Consider the following 16,782-nt stretch of genomic DNA (forward strand, 5'->3'; position numbering starts at 1 on the left):
AAATGCCTTAGGCACCACACCACAAGAGCAACTGATTTTTTGTATTTTTTTTAGGACTGGGATGAAGGGAGGTTGGGGAGAATGGAGAGTGATGGGGACAGTGTTGCTGTTTAGGGTGATGAAAATGTTATAAAACTGATAGTGGTAATGGTTTCACAAGTCTATGAACACTGAAAACCACACACTTTAAACAGGTGAATTGTGATGTGTGAATTAAGTCTGTGGACTCATGGCAGGGAACTTTGGGGCAATGACTGAATCATATGCTGAAAAGGGGGCCTGGAATTGACCAGGCTCTGCCCCTTGCCAGTTGGATGACTTAGACTCAACTTGCTCTGCCCTCCATAAAAATCCCCATTGCTTTTAAGTTGATTTTGATTCACAGCGACCCTCTAGGACAAAGTAAGCATAGGGTTTCCTAGGCTGTAATCTTCATGGAAGCAGACTGCCACAGCTTTCTCCCATGGAGCAGCTGGTGGGTTCGAACCACTGACATTTTGGTTAGCAGCCGAGTGCTTAACCACTGTACCACCAGGGCTCCTCTCTCAGACCCTAGTATCTCAACTGTGTATTCTACATAACTTTCGTCCCTGACTCCAAGGATTGATTTGTAGATTTAAATAAAGCACAACAGAGCTCCTTATAGGGGGATACACATGTGCACACACACACACATGCACGAGCACCCAACCCCACACCACACCCACAAGCACCAGAGCTGGCTCAACTCCCTGCAACAGCTTCCTATATCTTTGCCACCAGGGGGCGCTACTGCCACGCTGTCGGGGCATCTGGGCCCAGCGCTGGGCCTTTTGGGGGTGGAGTTTTCCTCTGCTGAGCTCAGAAGGAAGGCTGGGCAATCTACTTCCGTTGTGATACTGCCTCGGCAACTCAAGGAGGGGTCGCTATGAGTCGGTCCGACTCTCTGGCACATAACAACAACAACAACAACAACAATGAGCTATCAGAGGGTTCAGTGTGGAGCCCACCACCCAGTCATTCTTACTGTGGTGGCTGGTGGGTTTGAACCGCCACCCTCTGGAAGCTATGCCACCAGTATTCCATGTATCCGCAGGGTCACCCAGGGTGGACAGTTTTCAGCAGAGCTTCCAGACGAAAACAGACTAGGAAAAAAGACCTGGCTATCTACTTCTGAAAAGTAGTCAGTGAAAACCCTGTGGCTCACAGCAGACGTTGTCTGATTAAAAAAAAAAAAAAAAAACTCACTGCCCTCGAGTCGGATCCGACTCATAGAGACCCCTCCTTTGGTTTCCGAGGCAGTGTCACTACGGAAGTAGATTGCCCCATCTTCCTTCTGAGGAGTGGCCGGTGGGTTGGATCACCAGCCTTCTGGTTACCAGTCAAATGCCTTAGGCACTATGCCACCAGAGCTCCTCATGTTGTTGTTGTTGTTGTTATGTGCCATCGAGTCGGTTCTGATTCATAGCGACCCCTTCTGGGGTTTCTGAGATGGTATCTTTACGGAAGTAGATTGCCCAGTCTTCTGAGGAGTGGCCGGGTGGGTTGGATCACCAGTGATTCATAGCGACCCCTTCTGGGGTTTCTGAGATGGTATCTTTACGGAAGTAGATTGCCCAGTCTTCTGAGGAGTGGCCGGTGGGTTTGAACCGTCAGCCTTCTGGTTAGGGTCTGATAGAGTGCTGAAAGACAAGCCTCCTGGGTTGGCAGGTACTCAGAAACATGCAGTGGCCGTCACCGTCACAATGCACTTGAAGACACCAGCAGTCATGAAGATGGAGCAGGGCCAGGCAATGTTTTGTTCTGTCCGTGGGGTCGCTGTGAGTTGGAGTGGACTGGATGGCAGCTAACAGGAGCAACAAGTGGGGAGTAGCTGACTGTCTCCTTGTTGTTGTTTTTTGTTTGTAACAAACAACATTCTCATTACAAAACTGTTACCTGTGTACTTACATTTAAAAACCAAATAAAACATGAAAATAAAGGTAATCGATGTTCATTGTAACTTTATTTGGCTGTCGGTTTGTTGTGCTGTGGGGGTTGCGTGTTGCTGTGAGGCTGGAGGCCAGGCCACCAGTATTCCGTATCCCGGCAGGCTCACCCGTGGTGCACAGGTTTCGGCAGAGCATCCAGGCTGAGGCAGACTGGGAGGAAGGACAGGGCCACCCACTTCTGAAAAAATTGGCCCCAAGTTACGGATAACATTGTGAAGAATGGGAGTTCCAGGACACTCAAAGAATTGGCCAGTGAAAACCTTATGATAGCAGTGAAACACTGTCTGATATGTTACTGGAAAACTTTGAACAGCCCTGAAACGCTGTCTGATACAGTGCCGGAAGATGAGGCTCTCAGGTTGGAAGGCACTGAAAACATGACTGGGAAAGAGCTGCCTCATCAGAGCAGAGCCAACCACAATGATGTGGGTGGAGTAAAGATTTTGGGACCTTCATTTGCTGGTGAGGCATGGCTCAATATGGGAAGAAACAGCTGACACAGTGGCTGCAGGCATGGGCTCAGGTATTGCAAGGATTGTGAGGCTGGTGCAGGACTGGGCAGTGCTTTGTTCTGTTGGCCATGGGGTCGTTATGACAACGGCATCCAACAACAACAACAGCATGTTCATCGTAGATAATTTGGGAAACGAGTGCAACAAAAGAAAGTGCTTCATCCAAATTCCACTGCCCAGAAATGAACAGTCCATGTGTTGGTGCGTCTCATCTCTCTGGCCGGAGTCTGTTTCTTACTCTGCATTCGATTAAATGTCCTGATTCTGCTGTTGCTGAAACTCCGGATCCATGAGCTGATAAGAGGGGTGGATTTGATGGCAAGCAAACATGCTGAGCAAAGCCGAGGAGAAACAAGGCCACACCTGGGAGGAATGATTTGCAACATAAATTAGAAACAAAAGATTGGCCATTGCTAAGGCAGATTGAGCACTTAATGAACCCTGTGGGCGCAGCAGTTAGGCACTCGGCTGCTAAACAAAAAGTCAGTGGTTCAAACCCACTCAGCGGCTTCATGGAAGAAAGACCTGGTGATCTACACCTGCAAAGATTCTCAAGAACCAAACCTGACTCACTGCCATCGAGTCGATTCTGACTCACGGTCACCCCCTTTGGGTTTCCTAGGAGGTGAATCTTTACAGAAGCAGGTTGCCCAATCTTCCTTCTGCGGAGTGGCTGGTGGGTTTGAACCACCGACTTTCTGATTAGCAGTCGAATGCCTTAGGCACTGTGCCACCAGAGCCTAGAAAACCTATGAGGGAACTCTACTCTGTCACATGGCATTGCTATGTGTTGAAATCAACTCGACTGTCCCCAGCAACAACAATATTGAGCACTCACTGCGTACCAGGTGCTGTTCTTGGCTTTCTATGTATCAAGTAACTTAATCCTCAGCCCTATGAAATAGGTATTATATTATTACATTATATCATTATTACCATTATTACCAATGGGAAACCGAGACACAGAGAAGTTAAGTGACTTGCCCAAAGTTACCCAGCAGAGCTTGAATCAAGGCAACCTGGCTCTAGCTTCCGTCCGTCTAACTCCACATCTTTTATACCCAGGCAAAAATAAAGAGCGAAAAACAGACAAACAACAACAAATACTCAGTCTCACTAGCAATCAGACAAATTCTTTTTTTTACTCCTCAATTTGGCAAATGCTAAAAAACACTGAAAACATCAAGTCTTTACTGAGAATTGAGTCAATAATAATCATTGCCACACTGTTGGGTGGAGGGTGTGTGAATGATTGACACTTAGTTGGAAGGGATTCCAACTGTAGCTGAACAAAAAATTTAAAGAATATAACCTTTTAGCCAAAGAGCCCTAGCAGCACAGTTAAGCACTTGAATGCACACCCAAAGGTTGGTGGTTCCAACCCACCCAACGGCTCGGCAGGAGAAAAGGCTTGGCAGTTGGCCCCCATAAAGATGACGGCCTAGAAAACCCTTCAGGGGCAGTTCCATTCTGTCACAGGGGGCTGCTGACAGTCAGAATTGACCGATGGCACCCAACAACAGTCCCATTGAGCCAGGCCTTCTCAGGCAGCCATTGGTCCCCCATCAATGTATCTGCCCGGAGGGGTCTGGCAGGCCGTTCATTGCAGCATCACTTGGGATGATGCCATTGCTCATAAAAGTGAAAAAATGGAAAACAGCTGTCATGTCTGACAATAGAGGCATAGTTGAACAAATTAGGGCATGCATGGTATGGAATACTTTGTAGCCAATAAACAACGAGACAGATGTATTTACTGCCATGGAAAATTCCCTAGGTGTGTTGTTCCATGGGGAGGGGGTTGCACATAACACTGTGTGTACTATGATCGCCCTGCTAAGGAACATCAGTGATACTCAAGTACGTACATGCACAGAAAGGCCTCAAAGTACATTCCAAACGATTGACAGTGGTTACCTACGGGCCAGACACTGCTGCGGAAGAGCACAAGGAGGAACATTGACGTTTTTACTTCTCTACTGTTTGGCCTGGAGTCTTTGGATGGTGCCAATGATTCACCGAAAGGTTTGCTGCTCGAACCCACCCAACAGGACCATGGAAGAAAGGCCTGGCAATCTACCTCCATAAAAATGACAGCCAAGAAAACCCTAGGAAGCAGTTCTGCTCTGTAATACAGAGGTCGCCATGAGTTGGAGCAACTCAAAGGCAATGGGCTTGGAAGCTGAGAGGTTGGTGGTTCAAGTTCATCCAGAGGTACCTTGGAAGAGAGGCCTGGTGATCTCCTTCCAAAAGATTAGCCATTGAATCTTCTATGAGCACAGTGCTGCTCCGGGTTACCAGGGCTCAGGGGTGTCTTGATGGCAACGGGTTTCTCATTGTCTGACCCTTTTACAATGAGATTGTATTATTCTGATCATTTTTTGGAGACCCAGAAAAAAATACCTTATGGTTCAATATTCCTTTTATTGGCCTACATAGTTACTTGACCCTTTCTTCCCTGTTGAGCACTGGGGAAAAACGTTTCCAACTTCTCACTGTTATAAATGCAAGTGAGATGAATATCCTCGTATGTTCATACGTGTGTGCATTTGTGAATTCTTTATGCTACTCCTAACTCATCGTTGGTGGGAAGCGGTAGTTCAGTGATAGAATTCTCATCTTCCATGTGGAAGACACAGGTTCGATCCCTGACCAGTGCCCCTGTGGGCAGCCACCACCTACCTGCCAGTGAAGATTTGCATGTTGCCATGGTGTTGGGCGTAGTGCCTAAGGCACTTGACTGCTAACCAGAAGGCTGGCGGTTCAAACCCACCAGCCACTCCTCGGAAGGAAGATGGGGCAATCTACTTCCGTAGTGATACTGCCTCGGAAACTCAAGGAGGGGTCGCTATGAGTTGGGTCCGACTCGACGGCACACAACAACAACAACAGCAACAACATGGTGTTGGGCAGGTTTCAGCAGGGCTTCCTGACAAAGAGACGAGGAAGAAAGGCCTGGCAATGGACTTACGAAAACCAATGGAAATCCTGCAGATCATGATGGTGTGATAAGGTTGTGTGTGGAGTCTCTGTGACTCAGGGGCCGACTTAATGGCTGACTCAACAACAACAATTCACTGTTGAAGAAATAAATGGACAGCACATGTTTATTGTTCCTCTTCATGTGTCCTTAGAAAAAAATCCCAGAGGTGAAAACACTGGCTCAAAAAAAAAAAAAAAAAAAAAAACCACAACAGTGTTTTTCAGTTGCATCCATCCATGCAATGGAATATTATACACTCATGAAAACAAATGAAGTATGGAGACATGCTTTAACATGGATGAAGGAGCACTTGTGGCATAGTGGGTAAAGCATTTGGCTGATAACCAGAAAGTCAGAGGTTCAAACTCACCAGCTGCTCCGTGGGAGGAAGATGAGGCAATCTACTTCTGTAAAGATTTACAGACTTAGAACCCCAATGGGGGTCATTATGAGTCAGAATTGACAATGGCAGTGGTATAATGTGGATGAACCTCACACACATTTTGCTACTGAAAACAGCCAGACCGAAAAGGTCATATATTGTGTGAAAGCACTGATAAAAAATGTCTAGGACAGGCAAATCCATAAAGGCAGAAAGCAGATGAGTGGGTGCCAGGGGCTGGAGGAGGGGAAATGGGGACTGGTGGATAGCAGGCTTCCTTTTGAGGTGACAAAAGTTTTGGAACTAGACAGAGGTGGTGGCTGCCCAACTCTAACACTGAACTAAATGCCACCGATTGTTCACTTTAAAATAGTTACTTTTTGTATTGTGTGAATTTCATCTCAATTTTTTTAAAATTAGTTTTGTTATAGTTTTTGATGCATCTTTTCCAAGTTATCTGTAAGAAGTTTCACGAGTAACGGCCGACTTAAGGCTTATTTCCAAAGTGTGACGATGACTCATACCCCCACTCTCCCACTCCATCCACGCAGCAGTCTCTCTCTGACCCAACCACCCAGACTCAGGTCTCCACAAGTTAGGAATCTGTCCTAACAGCCCCTGCCAATCAGAAAGATGAGGCAGCCTGCTCCTGTAAAGATTGACAGCCTCGGAAACCTTACAGGGCAGTTCTCTGTCCTCTAAGGATGCTGTGAGTTAGAATCGATGGCAGTGGGAGCTCAGAGGAAGTAGAAACTGGTACTATTTCTGTGGTACGAAGAGCTAAGTTTGGCTATTTCTCTCTAGTTTTGAAAATAACCTGTCTGCTGGCTTTCACGGGTAGGTTCAATAATTCGCTGGACGGACTCCCGGAACACATATAGACGATGAGCTATGCATTAGTTACTCCTTTACCATAACCAGAAAAGATAAAAACATAGAGACACATCACACAATGTTTGGGAGAGGTCCTGGCAGCATGAGGTTTCCAATGTCCCCAGCAAAGACCTGTCTAAAGGATGACACAATGGAATACTATGCAACACTGAAGAATAATGCGGATTCTGAGAAACAGCGTGTACCATGGATGAACTTGGAGGATATTATGCTGAGTGAAATAAGTCAGTCACAGAAGGACAAATATTGTACTAGTTCACTACTGTAGAAAGTCAAGGAAAGGTTTATATATGGAAGGAAACTTTCTTTGTTGGTTACCAGAGATGGGAAGAGAAGGGAGAGAACACTGCTAGATGGGTAGAGACAACTATTGATTTGGGTGAAGAGGTCAACATACCAAAAGCAAGTGACCAACAAAATAACACTAAGGAAAAGGAAAACACAGAGAGGTACATAAGAGGTACAGACAATAAAGATAAACCCTTTCACACACACGATACTGCGATATCAGTGATAACAAATATTAATCTACAGGTAAATAGATGGGTGGGTAGGCTGAATGACCAGGTATGTCTAGGCAAAAGGGAATATCCCCATGACTATATATAAGGTTGGCAGATGATGTTTCTACATACATGTTTGCATGGGCTGTAAGAAAGTCCATATAACTAGAACTAACAGGGGGCAGGGAGCTCTAGTAGTGTAGTGCCTAAGGCACTTGACTGCTAACCAGAAGGCTGGTGGTTCAAACCCACCAGCTGCTCCTCGGAAGGAAGGTTGAGCAATCTACTTCCATAGTGATACTGCCTTGGAAATCCAAGGAGGGGTGGCTATGAGTCAGGTTCAACTCCACGGCACATAACAACAACAACAACAACACAACAACAACAACAGGGGGCAAAGTTGTGGTAACTTCTTAGGCACAGCCAACTGCCCCAAGGGAGTGAGTAGCTGGACCTATGGTCTCAGGACCACGGTTGCAAGGGACATCAAGCTCAACTGGCATAACGTGCAACACAAAAACATTGTTCTACAGCCTACTTTGGTGAGTGGCAACTGGGATCTTAAACACTTGCAAGTGGCCATCTAGGTACAACAATGGGTCTCCCTTCACTCAGAGCAAAGAGGAATGAAGAAAACCAAAGACACATAGAAACAATTAGTCCAAGGGAGTAGTAGATCAGACAAACCTCAGCCTATATGACCATGGACCAGAAGAACTAGATGGTGCCCAGCTACCACTGTCAAGCAGTCAGAAAGGGATCAGTGCAGGAGATCCTGGACAGAGTGGGAGAACAATGTGGAACAGAACTCAAAATCACACACACAAAGACCAGGTTTGCTGGTCTGATAGGGCCTGGTGAGACCCCAGAGACCTAATAACCCCTAGAATTGAACTCACTCTCGTTGCTTCCAGCCAAACAATAGACAGGCACCTGGGGTGAACATTTACATCAGGTAGATACACTCCTGTCAGTTGTTTGCACAGGAAGATACCTGGGGGATGGGGCAGGAGTACTTGGGAGGGAAGGACACAGGGAAGAGGCCACTACAAGGAGGAAGTGGGGAATTGCACTCAATGTCATGAAATAAAGTGAGTATGAACTGCTGTATGGAAAATGAATTTACTCTGTAAACTTTCTTCCAAATCACAATTCAAACAAACAAACAAAAACACCCACTGCCATCAAGTCCATTCCGACTCACAGAGACCCCCATTGGGTTTCCAAGATGCTAAATTTTTACAGAAGTACATTGTCCAGTCTTCCTTCCGCAAAGTGGCTGGTGAGTTTGAACCACCAACCTTCTGGCTAGCAGTCGAATGACTTAGGCACTGCGCCACCAGAGTGCCTTTAAATCACAATGAATTTTTTTTTAAGGGCCTATCTAAAGTAGGGGAGCTCTGGTAGTGTAGTGCCTAAGGCACTTGACTGCTAACCAGAAGGCTGGCGGTTCAAACCCACCAGCCACCTCTTGGAAGGCAGGCTGGGCAATCTACTTCTGTACAGATACTGCCTTGGAAACCCAAGGAGGGGTCGCTATGAGTCAGGACCGACTCAATGGCAGTGAGTTACCTAAAGTACGGCAGGTAAGGAATGTGCCCTGGGCACCGCTGGAAGGGGGTGCCACTGAACGGTTTCAATAACGCTTTCCTGTTTGAGAGCTCCGGGTCAGGGCTGACCCTGTGACCTTGCTCTGCTGAGTGCAGACAGAGAAGAAAATGGAGAACAATGACTCTAAGCCCGTCAGAGATCGGTTTTCATCAGTGAAAGCAAGGAAGGTGCCGTTGTCATTTTCATGTAGTGCCATGTGCCAAGTAAAAGATGACCGGGCTTGACTTGTCGTTTTGAGCCAATATATGGTCGTTATCTAATGAATGTCACGTTTGGGCAGATGCGAATTTCAGTGCTTGTCATGGGCACTATTTTCCGTACATACGTCACTGGTCCCTGGGCACATACTGCACCCTCTCCGCTGCATGAATGCTCTCACCCATCCATCCCTAAAGCCCCAAAGAGAGAGAGTTCCAAGATCCCGGGACCTCAATGAATATGCATGACTGGGGCTCCAATGCCTAGTTATGACTGATCTGGCCGACGAATATGCATCATGCCTCTCCCTTCCTGTGGCCTGTTGCCAGGGTGGGACCTGTGTGTGGCCTAAGGAATAGAGGTGCAGGGGTTAAAGCTCTCAGCTGCTAAGCAATAGGTTGGCAGTTTGAACTCATCAGATGTTCCATTGGAGAAAGATGTGGCAGTCTGCTTTTGTAAAGATTGTTGTTGTTGTGTGCTGTTGAGTCGGACCCGACTCATAGCAACCCCTCCTTGGGTTTCTGAAGCAGTATCACTACAGAAGTAGATTGCCCAACCTTCCTTATGAAGAGTGGCTGGTGGGTTTGAACCACCAGCCTTCTGGTTAGCAGTCAAGTGCCTAAGGCACTATGCTACCAGAGCTCCCTCTGTAAAGATTGTTGTTGTTGTTGTTATGTGCCCTCGAGTCAGACCCGAGTCATAGTGACCCCTCCTTGGATTTTTGAGGCAGTATCACTACGGAAGTAGATTGCCCCATCTTCCTTCCGAGGAGTGGCTGGTGGGTTTGAACCAGCAGTCAAGTGCCTAAGGCATTACACTACCAGAGCTCCCCTTGTAAAGATTTGTTGTTGTTGTTGTTATGTGCCGTCAAGTCAGACCCTACTCATAGCGACCCCCTCCTTGGGTTTCCAAGGCAGTATCACTACGGAAGTAGATTGCCCCATCTTTACAGCCTAGGAAACACTGTGGGCCAGTTCTCCTCTGTCCTCTAGGGGCGCTGTGGGTCGGAATGGACTCAGAGCAGTGGGTTTCATTTAGATTCGCTCTGGCTGCTTTAGAAAGACAAAGAGCACCTGCCCTGCTCAGGTTCTTTTGAAAAAACCAGAGACAAAAAGCCAAACCAAATCCTTTGTCCCACAGCAGTGGTGCCAGTTCCCACTCTCCCAACCCCCCTCCAACAAAACAAAACAAAACAGTAAGTCCATTGTTATGGAGTCCATTCCAATCATAGCAGAACAGAATTTCAAATTTTCATGGAATCCAGAACTTCTGGAGCCATGGAGGCTGGATGAACTCCTGAATCTTAAAGATAACCTTTAATCCTCAAACTAAAAATATTTTCTTAAAGCCAAACAATAGTTGAGCTTAACCAGTAAGGAATGTCAACCCTGAGGGTCCTGCTCTTTGAAGATCCGTCTCCATGGGGTCAGATCGTGACAGCAACTCGAAAGATCAGACAGGCACCTCAGGAGGCAGTGAGTTTATGTTTGTGGGCGAGGAACAGCTCGGAAAAGGAGGTGGGAAGGTTGCATAAGGTGAAGACTGTCATCCCTGTCATTGAGTTGTGCGTGGAGAAATGGATGAATTGGTGTATGTTTTGCTGTGTGCATTCTCAACAAGAACACACACACACACATACACACATTTTGAAAAAGAAATGCAGGACATGTAAGATCCAATAATAGTAAAAAGTGAGAAAAAAAAAGTCTATGCTCTTTCCACATCTTATGCTATGGCTCATAAGGACACAGCCCCCTGTACGACTGGCCATCGTATTTTTACACTAAGTCTCAAAGTCAGGCAATACCAGCCCTTCATGTCTGCCCATCTTCAGTATTTTGTCAGCTATACTGGATCCATTGCCTTTCCCTATGAATTTTAGAATAAGTTCGTTGATATCCATAAAATAACTTGTTGGGATTTTTATTGGGATTCCATTGAATGTATAGAACAGTTTGGAAAGAACTGACATCTTAATAATAGTAAATCTCTTTAAGAACTATCTCTATGGGATGAAATTGACAACAGCTACTCAAAAGAGCAGATAGGAACCTTAGGGGGCAGTGAGTTTATGCTGATCGGGGAGGAAGGACTCAGAAGAGGAAGGTGAGGGTGGTGGCACAAGTCAAACAATGTCATCAGTGTATTGGTCATCGATGTACCAGTGAATTATATGGGGAGAAATTGCTGAATTGGTGTCTACTGCCATGTATATTCTCAGTGACAACAAAATAAATAAAAGTGAAAGAAAAACAATCAAACACCAGATAGGATCCCAAACCAAAACCAACCCATGCCATTGAGTCAATTTCTACTCACAGCGCCCCTAGCGGATGGAGGAGAACTACCCCACAGGGTTTCGAAGGCTGTCTGTCTTTAGGGAAGCAGATTGCCTCATAGGATCAAGCTTTAAAATATCCAGTAGTGCAGTTGAAAACATAGTAACAGTTCTCATTCATGCAGTGATATTATGTACCAAGGTTCATTCTGAGTGTTTCACATTTCCTTCTTCCTTTCATCCTTGCAACAATTCTATTATTTGCTCTTCATTTTGTAAGTAAAATGTGCCCTGTGATGCAAGGGGCTTATGCTCAACCACTAATAGAAAAAGTAGCAGTTTAAACCCACCAAGCAGTGCTAAGGAAGAAAGGGCTGGTGATCTGCTCCCATAAAGATTCCAGGCAAGAAACCCTGTAGGGCAGTTCTCTTTTCTCACATGGGGGTCGCCATGAGTCGGAATCAGCTGCAAGCTCTTGGTGCTTGGTTTTTCTATTCCTTTCCAGTAATGTGTATTTATTCTTATAATAAACTCAACAACCAAACCCCACTGCGTCTTCCACAATATATTCCAGAATCGATTCGCCAAATCTTCCCCACAACCAGGCTTATAAAGGAAAAGATGATAGCACAGCGTGTTGCCATTCTAATACACCACAATGAAACTTTTTTTTTCTCTTTGAAGGGGAACACTTCACTCTTTAAATTGAGTTTATTAGTGGCTTGACATTTAATTTTTAAAATCTGCTATTTTATTAATAGTTTAAGAACTAGAAATGTGGAGGTAACTATTGGGAGGAAGTGGGAGGGGAGCTGTTGCATTGGGGTAAATTGTAGTCAATGTCAGGAGACAAAGTGTATGTGAACTGCTGTATGGAAAGTGAATTTGCTCTGTAAATTTTCACCCAAATGACAATAAAAAAAAAAAAAAAATTAAAAATTAAAAAAAAAGTACTAGACATGAGGTTGCTGTTAGTTGCCATCAAGTCAGCTGTGATTCATGGTGACAGCACACAAAATGTGCCATCTTCACTGGCATTGGTGTGTTTGACTCCATTGCTGTGGCCACTGTGCCAATCCATCTCATTGTGGCTGTCCCTAGCCTTCACTGGCTCTCCGCTTAGCAAAACATGATGTCCTCCTCCAGCAATTGGTCGCTACTGATGACGTGTGCAAAGTCAACCAATCAAAGTCTCAGACGGTGGTCTGCGATCCACAGGGTTCTCACTGGCTGATTTTCAGAAGTAGATCACCAGGCCTTTCTTCCTAGTCTGCCTTGTCTGGAAGTTCTGCTGGAACCTGTCTGCCATGGGTGATTCTGCTGGTATTTGAAATACTGGTGGCATAGCTTCCAGCATCACAGTGACATGCAAGCCACCACAGTGTGACAAACTAATGAATGAGGGGAGATGGATGAAAAACAATACCGTATGTTAAATGAGCATCTGTTGTGTACTAGGGACAGCTTTGACAACTTCAATCTTTTCTCCATTTGTCATGGGGTTGCTTATTGTTCTACTTGGGAGGGTTTTGTTTTCTTTATGTTGAGGTGTAAGACCTTGATCTTCATCAGTAAGTGCTTCACGTCATCTTCACTTTCAGCAAGCAAAGTTATGTCATCTGCATAATTGCAGGTTGTTAATGAGTCTTCCTCCAATCCTGATGTCACGTTCTTCTTCATATAGTCCAGCTTCTCAGATTATTTGCTCAGCATACAAATTCAATAAATATGGTGAAAGGATACAACCCCGATGCACTCCTTTCTTGATTTTAAACCATGCAGTGTCCCCTTGTTCTATTCAAATGACAGCCTTCTGTTCTTTGTACAGTTCCTCATGAGGACAATGAAGTGTTCTGGAATTCCCATTTTTTGCAATGCTATCCACAATTTGTTATGATCCACACAGCCAAATGCCTTTACATACTCAATAAACACAGGTAAGCATCTTTCTGATATTCTTTGCTTTTAGCCAAGATCCATCTGACATCAGCAATGATATCCTTTGTTCCACATCCTCTTCTGAATCCAGCTTGCATTTCTGGAAGTTCCCCCTCAATATACAGCTGCATCCACTTTTGAATTATCTTCAGCAAAATTTTACTTGTGTGTAATATTAATTGATATTAGTGATATTGTTTGATAATTTCCACAGTCCATTGGAACATGTTTCTTTGGAATGGACACAAATATGGACCTCTTCCAATTGGTTGGCCAAATAGCTAGCTTCTGAATTTCTTAGAATAAATGAGAAAGTGCCTCCAGCCCTGCATCTGTTTGTTGAAACATCGAAATTGGCATTCCATCAATTCCCGGAGTCTTGTCTTTTTTTCTTTTTTCTTTTTTTTTTTTTTTGCCAATTCCTTTAGTGTAGTTTGGACTTCTTCCTTCAATACCATTGGTTCTTGATCATATACTACCTCTTGAAATAGTTGAATGTTGACCAATTCATTTTGGTACAGTGACTGTATTCCTTCCACCTTCTTTTGATGTTTTGTGTGTCACTCAATATTTCTCCTGTATCATCTTTCAATATTGCAATTCAAGTCTTGAAGTTTTTCTTCAGTTCTTTTAGCTTGAGAAATGTCAAGCGTGTTTTTCCTTTTTGGTTTTCTAACTCCGGGTCTTTGCACATTTCGTTATAATATTTTACCTCATCATCTCAAGCCACCCTTTGAAATCTTCCATTCAGTTCTTTTATTTCATAATTTCTTCCATTCATTTTAGTTACTCTCTCTGTTCAAGGACTTGTTTCAGAGTCTCTTCTGCCATCCATATTGGTCTTTTCTTCCATTTCTGTCTTTTTAATGACTGTTTACTTTCTTCATGGATGATGTTCTTGATGTCATCTGGTCTTCAGTCATTGGTGTTCAGTGCATCAAATCTATTCTTTAGCTAGTCTCTGGATTCATGTGGGATATAAGCAAAGTCATATTTTGGCTCTTGTGGACTTGCTTTTCACCACTCACCTGTCAGTTTGCTGTACTGTGGTGGCTTGTGTGTGGCTATGAGGCTGGAGGCTATGCCATTCGTATATCAAATACCAGCAGGAGCACCCATGGTGGACAGGTTTCAGCAGTGCTTCCAGACTAAGACAGACTCAGAAGAAGGACCAAGTTATCTACTCTGAAAAAATTGGCCACTGAAAACCTTATGAATAGAAGTAAAATGCTGTCTGACATATTACTGGAATTCATAATATGTTGACATAAATAGCATAACTTTTATCAAAAGTACCTGTATTTCCCAAAGCAAAAACATTTTAGCGAGAAGAATGGCCCTGTTTTACACTTTTGGAAATCTCTTTCATGTTCAGCTTCAAAGAAGGCAGTTGAATTCTCATGTTTGTTTCTGAATAGAATGTGCTGTGATATATTTAAAAAGAAGACACAAAGCTACCAGGAGGGCAGGGAGACAGACTGTGAAGGTGAATTAAGCACCTACTATATGCTTTACTAAGGAGCTCTGGTGGTGTAGGGGTTAAGGCATATGGCTGTTAACCAAAAAGTCATTGGTTTGAACCCACCAGCCACTCCATGGAAGAAAGATGAGGCAGTCTGCTTCCATAAAGATTTATAGCCTTGGAAACCTAGTGGGGGTCACCATGAGTCAGAATAGACTCGTTGAAAGGGACTTTGGTCTGCTTTGGGTATGCCTTAGTGGAGGCAGTGGAGGTTCAGCGGTGGAAGTCTCCCATTCCATGTGGGAGACTCGGGTTCCATTCCTGGCTAGTGCACCCCATGAACCCACCACCCATCTGTCAGTAGAGACTCGTACATTACTGGGATGGGATGCTGAACGGCTTTCAGCAGAGCTTCCAGACTGAGATGGATGAGGAAGAAAGGCCTGGTGATCAATGTCTGAAAATCAGCCACTGAGAACCCCAGGGATCTCAACAATCCAATCAGTGACCCACCACAAGGACGGCTCAGGACCGGGCAGTGTTTCATTCAGTTGTGAGCTGAGATTTGACTCAACAGTAGCTACAACAGTGACAACAGAGCTGGAAAAGTCTGCTTCTCTCAGTAGTGAGCTTCCTGTCTATGGAAAGAATCAAAGATGGATGAGAGGGGGCAGCAATGCTGTGGAGGGGCCGCCTTTGAGCTCTGGGTGAAGCATTGGACTAGCTGATATTTGAGGTTCCTTTCATCTAGAATATGCTACAACTTCTCAGCAGGGACTGAATTCTGGGAGCAATGGGAGGTGGGAGAGAAGAGAGAAGGTGGCCAGGGCCAGAGGTTCCCAAGGGGAGACTTGAGGGGAGTTGCCACACAAAAATTGGGATGAATATATAGGTAACAAAACATTGGCCATTGCCACGATCTTCACATGCACATTCAGTGACATTAAACATGTCCATTATGTTCAACCATAACCATCCACCGATGCTGAATTTTCCATCACCCTTAACAGAAGCTTGGTGTTCCCTAAGCATTGTGCCTTCCTTTCCCCCTTCCACCCATCTGTCCCTCCCTGGTGACCACTAATAAACTTTTTTGTCTATGCCCTTGCCTGCTGAGCGGGATCGGGCACTCTTCGGCCTTCTGTGACTGGCTTGTTGTACTCGGCACAATGGTTTCAAGGTTCCCCTGGGTTGTAGCCTTTTTTGCTTCCTAATCTCTCTCCCTCCCTAGCGTCTCCCCACACACATTCCCGTGAAACTGCTTTCCTCAAGGTCACGGCTGAACTTTGTGTTCCCTGTATCTATTGTGACTGCCTGCTGCTTATTGCACGGATGCTCCAGGCCAGCCCTGAATGCTGGTGACCTCTCCAGGCTCTCAGAAGCCCTTGTTCCCCTTGCTTTTTCCTCCTGCCTCTCTGGAAGCCCAGAGACTCCTCTTTCTCCTTGGTCCCACCTCCTGGAACTCTCAGGGCTCTGTTATCAGCCAGCCTTTTGCCCTCCATCAGGTTTCAACTTCTCTGACCCACATGTATATCTCCAGAGCTGCCCATGACCCTGCCCATGACTCTGAGCTCCAGACCTGGACTCGTCACAGGCTCCCGAGTCACAGGGGTCTTAGAAGATGAGGGCATCACAAGGGATCTGCTCCCATAAAGACAGCAATCATTAATCTATAGGTGGATGCATAGATAGATAGACAGGCAAGATGATCAGGTATGGGTAGGCAAATGAGAGTATACCCATGACCACATATAGTGTTTACTTGTATTTTATTAACTATGCAAAAGAATTAGACTATGTGGATCATAACAAATTATGGATAGCATTGAGAAGAATGGGAATTCCAGAACACTTAATTGTGCTCATGAGGAACCTGTACATAGACTAGAAGGCTGTCATTTGAACAGAACAAGGGGATACTACATGGTTTAAAATCAGGAAGGGAGTGTGTCAGGGTTGTATCCTTTCACCATACTTATTCAATCTGTGTGCTGAGGAAATAATCCTAGAATATGGACTATATGAATAAGAACGTGGGATCAGGATTGAAG

The sequence above is a fragment of the Orycteropus afer genome, unplaced genomic scaffold (genome assembly GCF_000298275.1).
Source record: "Orycteropus afer afer isolate SDZICR_OR568_19922 unplaced genomic scaffold, OryAfe1.0 scaffold00405, whole genome shotgun sequence".
Lineage (NCBI taxonomy): Eukaryota > Metazoa > Chordata > Mammalia > Tubulidentata > Orycteropodidae > Orycteropus > Orycteropus afer.